Raw genomic sequence first — 14,147 nt, forward strand, 5'->3', positions numbered from 1 at the left:
AGATGGTGGTTTTTAAATTAGGTATTCAACTGTTTAAAGGACCATAGTATTTATTATAGATGTCCCAAACCATAGCCTTGCTGACTTACTCAAGAAACGTGACATACTTAAATGTTTATAGCGAATCAGTACATTTGGAGTTACTAAACTTTCTTGGTTACAATACGATACTATGCAAATTGCGTTAGTTTTGCAGTTACTTGTTGTATAATTTACAACTGTTGTATCTTTTAGAAATGAGACATTTTAAACTAGGTACACGGTTTGTCTAAAATAATATTTCTAAAAGGTCTTTTTGTTTGTAAAGAATTACCTCAAAAACTCTAGATATTGTAAATCCAAATAATATTCCAAATGATTTTAAAATTAGAAAACAACATAATATAATAATTATATTTAGGCTATAATTTACCTATTGTTATATCAGAACAAACCGGTCAAAACCAGAATCGATTACGGAGATTATTTTTTTACGATTGTTTATTTTTCTTTTTTGTCGATTTAAATCAATTACTAGGAAATACAACTGCATATAGTAGTTAAAATCAAGATATAGGTGTAGAATTATCTAATTGAAAATCTACGTTATGATTACTTGGATTAGGCTGCTTTTTCTTTTAACCGACTATGTAATTATAAATAGTGCTTTTTTGTGTTTGATTTTCTGATTAAGTAATTAATGATAATTGATAAGGTCAGCTTGATAATAATTTCAGACGCAAAATGAAATTATATGTTTCATTGTTATGTTTGTATTTATTTCTTTTATTTTTAATTATTCATTACAAAATTAATATTCCGATTATTATTTGCAGCTTTTCTCCGAAAAATTATTCGTACGACGATTAATTGTCGGTAGTATCAACTTCGATAAATAATATTTTTATGTGCATATCATATCCCTCATAACTACGACAAAGACATATAGATACATATATAAGATTTATGGCCTTTTCTTTCGGATATGTTCCGTTTAACCATTAACTTAGTAGTCATTTTACCATGTAATGTTTGTCTAAAAGTGAATAAACAGAGACATAAAGTGGTGAAAGAACCCAGAATATAAGAATATCTCATGTAGGTAAAATTTACACTTTTAATAATTTCAGAAGAATTAGTCATATTAGTGCAATTTATAAAATTTCTAATATGCAATTCCATCCAGAACAATACAAAGTATAACTTATGTCATATAATTTTAAAGTCGATATTTGATCATCAAGAAATTAAATTATACGCGCACAAAGCAAAGATGCGATATGAAGAACTAATTACTTGCCCTCGGGTTAACTTCGCGATTAGTTAATTGTTCCAGAACTTTATTAAAAGTCATGCTCAGAACTAAATATGGTTCTGGAAAGTTCTAGTAGGTTCCAGAATGAATTTCATACTGAGTCATTTGTATACTATGGTTACTTGTATAATTTTTTTTAATACTGGAAAAATAAGAGTCTGTTTTTTAATGATATAGGTAAGTATGGGAAAAGGATACAGCGCAATAATGTTAAATTAACGCGATCGTTGTCACGGGAACAAATCTTTTTAGAAAAAAAGTTTTGTAGTAAGTATACTCAATAGCTTTACACTTTAAACTTTTTTTTATTTGCTTATTGTGTAGGTAGATAATTGCTAATTACTTTTTCATATACATTAATTATTTTAACTAACTCATAAGTTTAACAGATTAATGTATCCAGAAGTTAAAGAAATAGGATTGTATCTTAAAATTATTGGACAAAAATGTTGATTCATAAAATAATATTGACCAAAATTGCATGAATTGCCAAATCTGTAGAAATATTTGAGTAATTTAGAACATAACTAGCTTACCGCCCACGGCTTCGCCCGCTTTGTCTACAACCTAATAAATTATATACTAAAACCTTTCTCTTCAATCGCTCTATCTATTAAGAAAAACCGCATCAAAATCCGTTGCGTAGTTTTAAAGTTTTAAGCATACAAAGGGACATAGGGTCAGAAAAGGTGACTTTGTTTTATACTATGTAATGATAATGATGATACCATAGTACATAGTAAATATTATATTATCTGCGATACGAACACTATAGTTCAGGATACATCGCCCATTTTTGCAAGTGACTACTATCAAGCTAATTTAACGTTTGTAGCTTTATTTTGATGAGACGCCCAATAATTTCGTGTACGAAAGTCTCGATTGTGGTAGCTAACAGAGATAACAAGGATAAAAAATTTTGATTTGATGGTTCTCAAATATTTATTACTAACTGAATTTTTCTTTTTTGTTCAATCTCAAGATAATTACCTAAATTATTCGAAAAAATATTTGTCCCACAAAATCTATGGTTGGTTCAAAGAGTCCCCCTTTCCAAAGTGTATCGATAACGAGGTCATCATAAATGATTACTAACAAGCTGATTTTTTTGTTTTCACTTAGTTAATGTTTATATAATTTAACAGACATATTGTCCTACAAATTGCGTAATAAATATTTGAGAACCATCAAATCAAAAATTTTTATCCTTGTTATCTCTGTTAGCTACCACAATCGAGAGTTTCGTACACGAAATTATTCGGTGTCTCATCAAAATAAAGCTACAAACGGAAAATCAGCTTGATAGTAGTCACTTGCAAAAATGGGCGATGTATCCTGAACTACTATATATTTTACTCACATTTTACTGTACATAATAACAGTCCTCCTACACGAATATTCTTTAACAAATCGAAATTACAAAGGTCAAAGGTTAATCGATCAGATTAATCGCTCAGATTGATTTCAATAGATGTGAAAATAATCTATATTGATTCTGATTTTTAATTAACTTCTGTCGCAGAGGTCACATTAAGTGGAGAACTGTAGGTACATCTGTACTAATATTATAAAGCTGAAGAGTTTGTTTGAACGAGCTAATCTCAGGAACTACTGGTCTGAATTGAAAAATTCTTTCGGTGTTAGATAGCCCATTATAGGCTATATATCATCATGCTTAGATCAACAGGAGCGGAGCCACGCGGGTGAAACCGCGGTCCTGTTGGTCTTAGAAGATGATAATGTTATATAGCCTATAGCCTTCCTCAATGAATGTGCTGTCTAACACCGAAATAATTTTTCAAATTGGACTAGTAATTCATGAGATAAGCGCGTTCAAACAAACAAACTCTTCAGCTTTATAATATTAAAAGTATTGATATTATAAAGCTGATTGCTGAAGCTCTTCAGTTCCTCTAGAATTCATGATTTAGTTCTACCATATTCTGTCACATGTTCTAACATTCCTCCATCATTACTCCATGAAATTATTCATTTGTATTATAATACGAAAAAAAACGAGCTATAAATTACAATGGTGAACATAAATATTAAAGAGTAGATCCGAAATGTGATTGCTCATAAATAAATATCAGTTTCGGACATGACAGCGTAATGAGAGGAAATCTTGGCTTCTAGGTATTATTACGTAACAACCATTGAATACATACTAAAACTTGCGACTTCGTTTGTTTCAAGTTTAGTATTTTCGAGAATACAAGTGGTTTATACAAGAGGTTCCTTTGCAAGGACTTTATAGAGAACGCCTTATTTTTCAGCTCTTAATAACAATAGTGTACATAATATACTCCTATATGTTTGAAAGTATAAAAAGTAAGTATTATATCATTGGTCTAAATATTAATATACAGTGAGTACTTCTGGTATGTATTATTATTATTTTTTATATCAGGCAGCCTTGCCTATATATTATTAGTAGTACCTACTTATTCTAGAGTACTGTTAGTAAAACCACATATAATATTATACTTATTTTTTTAATATAATGTGAATAAAGATGTTTCCAATTTATGTTTCAGCACAATGCATGTAGTTGCGTAGGTAAGAGTCGTTAAAATGAAAAGGTCAGCAGGAAGATACTACCTTTAACCTATAACTTATGTATAAAATCTAAATGCATTTCTTTCTAGATTATCGACATTATGACTTTTATAAACTGGAATAAGGAATAGCCGAGCCATGAAACTTTGCTTACCTACTCTCAAAGGAATATTTTCCCATTACTGCAATGATTTTTAACCGACTTCAAAAAAAGGAAGAGGTTATCAATTCGGCCGGTATGTTTATTTTTATATAATATGTGCACCGATTACTTCGAGGTTTCTGAACCGATTTACGTGATTCTTTTTTTGTTCGATGCGGTATGGTATCGAATGGGACCACATAAAAATTTTATTCGGATAGGCCCAGTAGTTTTTAAGCTATTGCATAGCTACTATCGCGGGCCTTGAGCGCGGGGACCGAAACGAGAAATTCCGTAAAACCGTAAAACTGTAAAACGAAAAAACCTCACGCTCCCCACTCCGACGGACACGGAGGTGTGGCTTGAAGGCATAGCATGCAATAGCTTTACCGCGGCAGTCCCCGAGTGTCACACGTTTTTTTTTGTTCGATGCGGTATGGTGTCGAATTGGTCCCATAAAAATTTTATTCGGATAGGCCCAGTAGTTTTTATTTTATGAGCTTTTTTGTCTGTATTTTTAAATGTTGCAAGTGCAAGTTTGAAGTCGGTTGTTTTTAACGCAGTTATCACTTGTTATTATCTAATGTTCTATTCTTATTGTCGCGTGATATTTAAGCATTCCTTGATTGATAAAAGGTTTATGCAACTAGCATTAGAACTAATAACTAATTTCTCTCTGTACGTCTGGTTGCCTGGAAGAAATCGCTATATACCGATAGGATCGCCATTTGTTTAATTCATAATTATATTAAGTTTTATGCTAAAGTTATAGAGCAATAAAGTATACATAAAAATGATTTTGCGATTCAAACCAGTAATTCCCGAGATTAGTACACACAAACACACTCCTCAGCTTTATAACATTACATTCGTTATATTTGTATGACACATTCTGGGTCTTATCCAGAAGTAAATGTCATTGTACGCAAATTGTATCGCTCTTTTGGGAGTGATCTAGTTAACTATCGAACATATTAGAAGAAGAGATAATAATTATTATTAATAGTAGAACCTAATTAATCGATTTTATTACTACAAAACCCAAGAAATGGCATCAAAAGTTTATTTTTAGTACACAAGTAGTTATTTAGTAATTAAATGTATTATTTGGATGATTAGAAATTTATTTGTCCAGAAGTAATAATTATTCAGTATTTTAATGTAGATAAAATGGCAATAATATAAAGCTTTTAAATCTTGTTTCATTATTATAATAAATTAAGAAATGTTACTCAATCAGCCCATATTATAAAGCTGATTCATTTTACAATTGGTTTCAATTCCACAGTGAATCACCAATTATGTACAATATAAGGGCTTTGACTTCTAAAAGAAAGACAATTATTATATAGTATAACTCTAAGTAGGTACTTTCAAACTTATTATAACCATATCTCTCGAGAGCTATTATGTATTTTGACGGTTCAAAAGTCCTTCCAAGGAACTCTTCTTGGAACTCTTGAATGACAAAATGTTTGTTTTTAATGTCACATCTACCGTCAAACAAACTTTTGAAGCCGTCGAATAATATAATACTGCAGTTTTGAAAAGACAATGACATGAAGCTTTGGAACGATCCACCTGCAGTGTTCCCGTACAACTAAGACATTGGGGCCAAGAAAAGAGCTTATTGGTCCATAAAAGGCCGGAAAAGCACCTGTAACGCTACCAGTGTTACAAGTGTTTGCGGTGGTGACCACTTAACATAAGGTGGCTCGCCTGCCCCCTTGTTTGCTCTGACATGAAAAAGAGCGTACGCCGAGCACACGTGTCAGAAGTGAAACTTCTTTGGCAAGATTCAAAGATACCAAAATCTTCGCCATACTCCACGACGCGACCTTGAAATTTAACCTAAAGAGGATTCACTTCAAAATATCACAGTAAAGTAGCCTGTAGCCTTCCTAGTGTAGAACAGTACTGTAAGTACTTATTTACTATTCATGAAATTCAGATAAGGATGTAAGGCCAAACTTATGAAATTACATGATCGTCCTTGACACGTGGACATACACCATAGATAATAAAATATATAGATAAGTAAAGTAAACGCGTAAATCTATGGATTAACTCTTATAAACGGTTACAAAATCGTCACGTGGTGATAAATATTAATCCTTACTAATCGTTACGTGTCTTTCATAATATTATAAATGCAAAGGTATTTTGTTTGTATTTCTTTCACGTCGTAACGGAGTACTCACTACTCAGTCACTCACCTATCTTCATACACAAAAATTTGCGAAGATTATAGATTTAAGGCTGGTTGCAGAGCAACATTTGTATGACTATGACACTAATGCGCATGACAATACGCGTGCGTATGGTCGGTCTAGCTATGAAAGGTTTTATGAATTTTCATACATATGACAAGCGCTACTGACGTACGCACTGACGGTCGGTCAAGCTCTGCAACCAGCCTAAAGGCTAACAAATAGCCTGCCCAAGTAACAATAGTAAACTCAATCTTAAACATTTCTATATTGAAATAGACCATTGAACACAGGATCGGAAAGCGATTTCGACAGCGAAGAGTCGGCAAGTAAGAGCCCAAGAACTAAGTAAATACTATTAATTTATATATACTAGTAATTTAGGACAATAAGGTAATAATAATAAAATATCTCAATTTCAATAATACAACCCAACAAAATAAGTTTCGTCTATACCACAGATAACATAATACTACCTATATTATATTATCTACTGTCACATTTAATATTCATTCATATTACTTTTCTGTAATATTCAGTATTCATTTATATTAAATTCTCATTTAAACTTCAAAAACACACCTGACACCTTAAAGTTTTAGATGAAAATGGAGTCGAAGTTCCTTGAGGAGAATACAGAATCAGCTTTTGCTATTTTCTGATGTTCTTGTTTGTTTCTCGATGGATAAAACTTTTTATTGGCTTTGAAATACATCTTTATAATATTCATTCCTAGAACCAAGGAGGGAAAGGATATTAAGATATTTATGCCGGTTCCTTCTTAGGGTTCCTTTATCTTATTGGTTATTATTTTTTTATGCTGGTTGGTCTCCGCGCGCGCGAAACCAATCCATAATCTAAGGCTGGTTCCTTTTTGTCATAATACAGAAGGTATATTAGGTATATTAAAAAATTACAACTGTTCTAATTCATTATACATAATCTAATATTGGCATTATGCCAATAAAATAAGTTTCATGACCAAGGACTAACTCAAAATAATAAGGAAAACCCGCATATTTCCCGTTTCCGTGGGATTTCCGGGATAAAACTTAGCCTGTGTGCGAACCTAGTTATAATATATTATGTTCGTTAATTAATGGTTACGTCAAAATTTAAGAAAATAAAATTTTTATTACATTTTTTTATGATGTTAATGGTTTTATGTGCTTAAATTCGTACAAATATACAAGTTCAATAAATCATTGCAGTTTGCCGATAAAACAAAGCAGATGGTTCGTTTTTATATAGTATCGTATGACCTCTTATTTCATACGATCGCAATAACCAGATGGTATTATATGAATTTGCCAGTCAGTTCAATTCACGGCGTAAACTGACTGGGCATACGGCCCCCGCCATCAAAGAAGTGATTATATCGTCGTATTCACACCCTCTAAATACAGGAAAGTCCTTTTAATTTCGATTTAAATGTAAATGTTTATTTAGGCCCAGCGATGGACCCTTACTAAATATTTTATGTACCTAAAGCTAAACATTCGTACTTTCGCACTATTTGCCTTTAAGGGTAAGTGTACAGACCTTTTGAAGACGTGAATAATTTATAGGTTAGAAATAGAGAGACATAGTCAAGTAAAGTAATGTGAAATATTGCTTGAAATAACATCAGTTTTTATATTGTACCTACTTGGTTTGTAAGAGAATTCGTTTTGCAGATTTATTTTTACTTACATATTTGTGCGACAGTCCAGGAAGAATTATTTAAAATATTAAATTTTAGATACTGTTTGAAATAACATCAGTTTTCGTATATTTTGATTTTTGCAATTTGCAATATTTTGAAAACTCTATTTTTTTAATCGTACATAATTTAATTTTCTTGCGCCTTTTTTATAGTTGTATTATAATTACATCTTCCATACTTTAGTTGCTGTATACTTTAATTATCAAGCGAATAAATCAGACATAAGACCAAAAAGAATTAATAATATATTCATAAATATTTCTAGTTTATTCATAGAACGTTCATTTAAATATTAGACAACTTAACATCGCGAAGAAAGCCTTTCAACTCATTTTGACATGACCAGAGGCCATTGCCTAAAAACAAGAGACCACTGTCCAAAAGTAGCTGTCAACTATCCTACAATGAAGACCCAGCTTTATACCACATGTCAACTGTACAGCAGTGAAAACACAGCCTTATTTTATTAGCACATTATTAAAACAACAGCTGTCAACTCTCCTTTTCACCTTTAGGCGACAAGTCGACCGAGAAATTAAAAAGTCATCACGTGTATTATTGTATGGGCTTTGTTTTTGTCATGTTTAGAACGGAAATATTTTCTATAGATAACATATCTAGATTTAACGATAACAGAACCTAATCGTTCTATCTATAATTTTGTTTATTACTTTTAACAAGCAACTGCATCGCCTTAAAACTGTCAGAACTAGATTTAAATTAAAACAGACCATACCGGAGGAACTAACTACCTTTCAAATAAAAAAAATTTTCTTCAAAATCGGTTCACCCAGTCAAAAGTTCTGCGGTAACAAAGCCAAAAAAATGCAGTCGAATTAATATCCTCTTTTATTGAAGTCGCGCAATAATTATTAAATTGCATTTATACGTTGAAAAGAACAGATTTAGCCTAATTAGTGGTTAAGGGTTTGAAGCAATAAAACTGGCAAGGACTCGAAATCAGACGGGGGTGCATAAATTAAACAGAATTATCAAGTTATCTTCATAATATTATTCGAATCCTCTGCTCCATATGGCAAAGAAAAGCATCGTAACGAAACTGATCAAGAAAGGCTTCGTAAGAAAACTCTTCAAGGTAAGTAAAGTCAAAAAAAATGAAAATTATACGGTATATAGGTACCTATTATGGCCTATCAAAGGAGGCTTGTATCCGTCCACCGCTGAAGACACCAAATATGGTCTAATAGTAGCTGATTTACATAAAGGTTCATAATTTTTGATGTTATTATTGTAGCACTTTAAAATACGTTACCACTAACGAGTTAAACGCTATTATAATTATAGTGATTTGTTTCAGTTAAAAATATAAATAAAATAGTCGAATGCAGCAAAATATATTATTTTATGTAAAATGTAATAAAGTTTATATTTGAGGTATTTTCGCGAACGGATATTTCGGTGTTGCCAACAGATTTTACGTTTGTAGGAAATCAATATTTCACGGATGTTCATAAATTAATTAAAGTTACAGGCATAATTAAGTTTATAAATAAATTCTATGTGTATGAACATAATATTCTATGTGTCTTATGAATAATTCAATTTTTATTACCGTTATATAAATTGGTTCTTAATTCTATTTTATTTCGAGTTAAATAAATAAAATAAATGAAGAACAACCATTAATTTGAATAAGAACACAATTCGATTAATTGCCACGACACCACGACGCATAATTAATCATTGTGCAAAATTTATTACCTGTCCAAATATTAAATTTCAACTCCTTAACGACCACTTCGCACTCCCTAAAGATTCACAAAATCCAAAACAGCAGACAAACGAACATTATCCTTGCACTTCCAAATCGAACAAAAAGTATGTAAACACTGAACTAAACGTTAGATTTAAATATTTAAATTTCGCGCATTTTGGCTCGAATGCCGTTAAGATGGCAGAAATAGACACGTGCGATCGTCGCCCTGTCTCAAACGGTACTGAATACTGAAAGCGGTGGGCGAATTCGCCGTGAATGCAACAAGTATAAATATTTTTGTGTATAGCACACCTCGGAAGGCTTTTTGCAGAGCCATTTCAGACGAGCGTATTTTTCTGCGCGTAGACCTAAGAGCAATTAACCTATAGAGTACTTGTATCGAGCGTATACAATTTACATATATTTGTTTCTCTCTATCTAAAGAAAACGTCGTATGAAAGAATGAGACAGCTATAGACAACAAGCTACGTTTCAACATAGTCATGGCACCATTTTTACTATAGGTACGTATTTAGATAGATAGAAGGTGATAGTGATGGGATGTGCTTCAATCGATAAAATCGTGAATGTATTTTGCATTTACGGTTTCGTGAAATAATAAATAATAAAAAAACAAAACTTATAATTAATTTCAGTTGAATACATTATTTGTTTAATCCTACGTACCTATATAATAAATGCGAAATTATGTGAGAAGGGATGTTACTCTTTCACTGCGGAACCGATTACAATGAAATTTTGTACATACACACATAGGTTAGGTTTTATCCCGGAAATCCCACGTGAACGGGAACTGTGCAGGATTTTCTTTAAAAACGCGGGCGGAAAGTTAGTACATTATAAAAGAAATTTTAAAACTTGAAATGTAATTTAAAATAAAGAAGGAAATGATGATAAAGTTAAAGGAGTGAGGAGAAAGGCACAGTCAGCATGAAGGAATCATGCAGCATTTTAACAAGTTAATAAAAGGACAGTCTTAATGAAAACATTTTCCTAACATCCTACTAATAAATCGAAAGTTTGTGAGGATGGATGTTTGTTACTCTTTCACGCGAATACTACTAAACCGATTACAATGAAATTTGGAAAAATTACTTTTGATCCCGTAAATCCAACAGGAATGGGAACTATGCGGGTTTTTCTTTGAAAACGCATGTATATTAAGTATGTATTTCAATAGTAGTTTCTCATCTATGAGAACTGTCATTTAATCAACCGTTTAATTTTCACATAGTTACACATTTAAAGTAGGTAACTTATGTGTAAAAAATTTCAAAATAAAAATTCACTCTCTTTAATCAAATGTATTTATTATCTACAGGAACAAAAAAAAAAAACGTAAGCGTAAGATTGCACAATTCTTCTAGAGTATCCATCTTGATAACACGTAGGCTCGAAATGCAGTGAACACAATATTGCAAATTGTGGCGGCGTCCAATCAACTCATGTCTCACGTTTTATACCCATTTTTTATTTAGCTGAGGAAATCTAAAACAAAATGAATTTATTAATAATCTGAAAGAGAAATTAATAAACAACAAACGAAAACTAAAACACATAGGGCAAATAAAACAACCACGTGGTATGTTTTATTTTCCTGCGGTAAAAAATTTACATCTATTATTTGCAACAACAACTACATATAAATCTGATTTATGAAACAAAATAAATAAATCAACGTTAATATGAAATAGATTTTTTGTCATAAATCGATAATATACGCTAGATGTGTTACAACTCTACGGTGGTAAACAAAATGCCAAACGTGATATTATTGTGACGTTTTTTAAAAATAATTTCATTATTTTATATTCCACAACCCCATAAAGTGGGTAAATGTTACAGTAACAACATAAAATTACAAAAAAGCGCTTGATAAAACCTTCAACTAGGTTTAAAACATAAATATTTATCAATTTGCTGAAAATCACTTACCGATGGAAAGATATTTTTACATTGTTTTTATCCAAAACTCCCATTCGACTAGTGATAGCCGGTTGCTAAACATACAATAGTTATTTTAGCACACTGACAAATAAAAAGAAACACTGTACACTTTATATTTTCTAAATATTTCGTTAAAAACACTTGACGCACTGAGCCCACCAGCTGGTTGGAAAACAAACTGACTGCCGGCGCGCTACGTTTGAAGACAGTGTAGATACTCTATCGCTATCTCAATCTGGCTTATGCTGTTATTGACTAAGAGTAAGTAGATTAGAAAATATGTATTTTGTTCTGTCTTAATATAAGAACTCTATAGGTTAATTGCTCTTAGGCGTAGACGGTCGTTTCAGAATTCGCGCTTACACGCGCGCTACATTACGCGCTTCTTAGAATACATCACTACATAGTACCTACAAAGTGACTTTCTCTGTAAAGCAACGGATTTTGATGCGGATTTTGACGTGACAACGTCTTATAATTCGATAAAGCCGGCTGCACGCACGAAAAAACATGACTCATGCGGCGTTACCTCGCTCTGACTCATCTGAGGCGTTCCATGTAAGGCTTGAAGTGCGAGCGAGAGCGCGGAACGAGCGACAAAGAAGCACAATCGGACGTTGTCACGTTCAACTATCGTCAGTAAACCGACTTTACAGACAACCAATTTTTTTTAATAGATAGAGTGATTCAAGAGGAAGGTTTGAGTATATATACCCTATCATCATGTCGCATAGGCCCTCTACATTCTACAATATCGTGATTGCCTCTACCCAAAGCTGCCCATAATTGTGAAGAGGGCTCATGAAAAGCGCGTCAACACTCGTAGGAGTTGAGCGTGTGACAAAAGGCACGCCTACATGAGCATCCAAAAACGCGATCTTACGCGCGTATAAAACGCTATACGCTACGCGTCTGAAACCGCTCTTAAGCTTCGAATGTACGGCTAACGTTTTTCCAATATGGAAGTGCGCAAATGGCTCTTATTAAATTGAACTTTCAACTTTCTGGTGTAAAATATATATGTTTGCTTGGCCGGCTCCTGTAGTTTTCAATTGTACATTTATTTACGTGATTCTTTTATAAATAAATTGAGCTTTGTATTTTCCAGTTGCTACTGCAATCTAGTGGGAAAGAATAAAACTTTTTTTGCAATAAGTGGGATTATTGAGATTAATCTTTTCGTTCCTTATTTATGAATTTAGATTATCTATAATGGTTTAATAATAAAGGAGCGATCCCTTCGTTAAACAGTTTAATTTGTTTGTTTGAACGCCCAAATCTCGGGAATTACTGGACCGATTTCAAAAATTATTTTATCGTTGGATAAGTACGTTTACGTGACTTTAGAGTAGGTACCTACTATTTCAAGTTCCATAGGTGAAGCTGGAACGCTTATGTGTAATATAGACCCTATAATAATTACACAAACGATACACATTATAAACGTTTAAGAATTTTATCGTCGGCAAAGGAACTGGAAGGCCGCTAAGTGATAACATCGTCCGTGAACATTTGCAAAGGCGTAAGACCATTAGCAGATCCTACGCCTCTACAAAATAAATAGGGAAGGGGATATAATATGTATAATATAGAATAGAAGGGAAAATATTGACGGAGGAATAAAGGAAAGGATTACGAAACGTAAGAATTACCTAAATACGGGCTACTAAACTATCTCCAAACAAAGTTTGTGTAATCGTCTTATCTATCAATAAAATTTTAATCAATGAATAGTCGTATTTGACTAAACGTGTAATAAGTATCCTTATAATCTCTCTCATTTAGAATATTAGGTAAGATTCAGCGTTAAATCTTGTGGGCTCAATTTAAATAATGTTGTTTAAACATAGCAAAATGGCTGACGTTCGAGATTTTTCGCCGCAGCCCGTAATTTGATTCCTCTTTCATTTTTCTTATGAAGCTCATCATAAGACTGGAAAAACATACATTTTTAAAATAAATAGGTATACTGATAACTAATACATTTCTCTTTACTACAGTTTTGTATTACAGCATTAAAAATTGATATATTTTAAGTTATTTTTAAATTGCGTTAGCATAACTTTATATTATTTTATTTATATACCTTTTGCGTATTAATGACTTTCACTTCTACCACAGAATACATAATAGTAGCTAAATGCTTCTACTACGAACCTTTTGAATGAAAATTCTATAGAATTAAAAAATAGAACCAGTCCGATGCTGAAAGCGCATATCGATTTATCTCACTTTACATGACAAAACTGCAGGTCATAAAATATCCCGTGTGGAGTTTCTGGTCTCCCATCGGGCGCGTCCCCAGGTGGCGGATAGGGGCAGGCCCCCCAGATATGGGGGGTACCGGCTGCTCAGCCGGCGCGGACCAAAACCAGCGAGGAGGCCGGAGGGCTGCTAAATAATACTCCTAGGTGATGGTATGTGCGCAGCATCACCTAGTACTGGGGTTGGGGCCGATGAGGCCGCTATGGAGCCGAAAGGGCCCAGCCCTAGATAGCGGCTGGCGGGTTTAACCCGGCAGGCGTACTGCAAACTGGAGGGGAAAGGAGGAG

The 14,147-nt window shown here is 32.8% G+C and overlaps 1 protein-coding gene across 1 annotated transcript in view; it reads right to left on the reverse strand.

Annotated features, from left to right (window-relative positions):
• The window catches only part of LOC123705409 (arrestin homolog), an 88,386-nt gene extending 78,538 nt beyond the window's left edge, over positions 1-9,848 (reverse strand). The window contains exon 1 of the mRNA XM_045654159.1: positions 9,633-9,848. The gene's annotated coding sequence lies outside the window, so the exon portion shown is untranslated. The remainder of the gene's footprint in view (positions 1-9,632) is intronic.
• Between the last annotated feature and the right edge of the window lie 4,299 nt (positions 9,849-14,147).

This window comes from Colias croceus, chromosome 2, assembly GCF_905220415.1.
Source record: "Colias croceus chromosome 2, ilColCroc2.1".
Taxonomy (NCBI): Eukaryota; Metazoa; Arthropoda; class Insecta; order Lepidoptera; family Pieridae; genus Colias; species Colias croceus.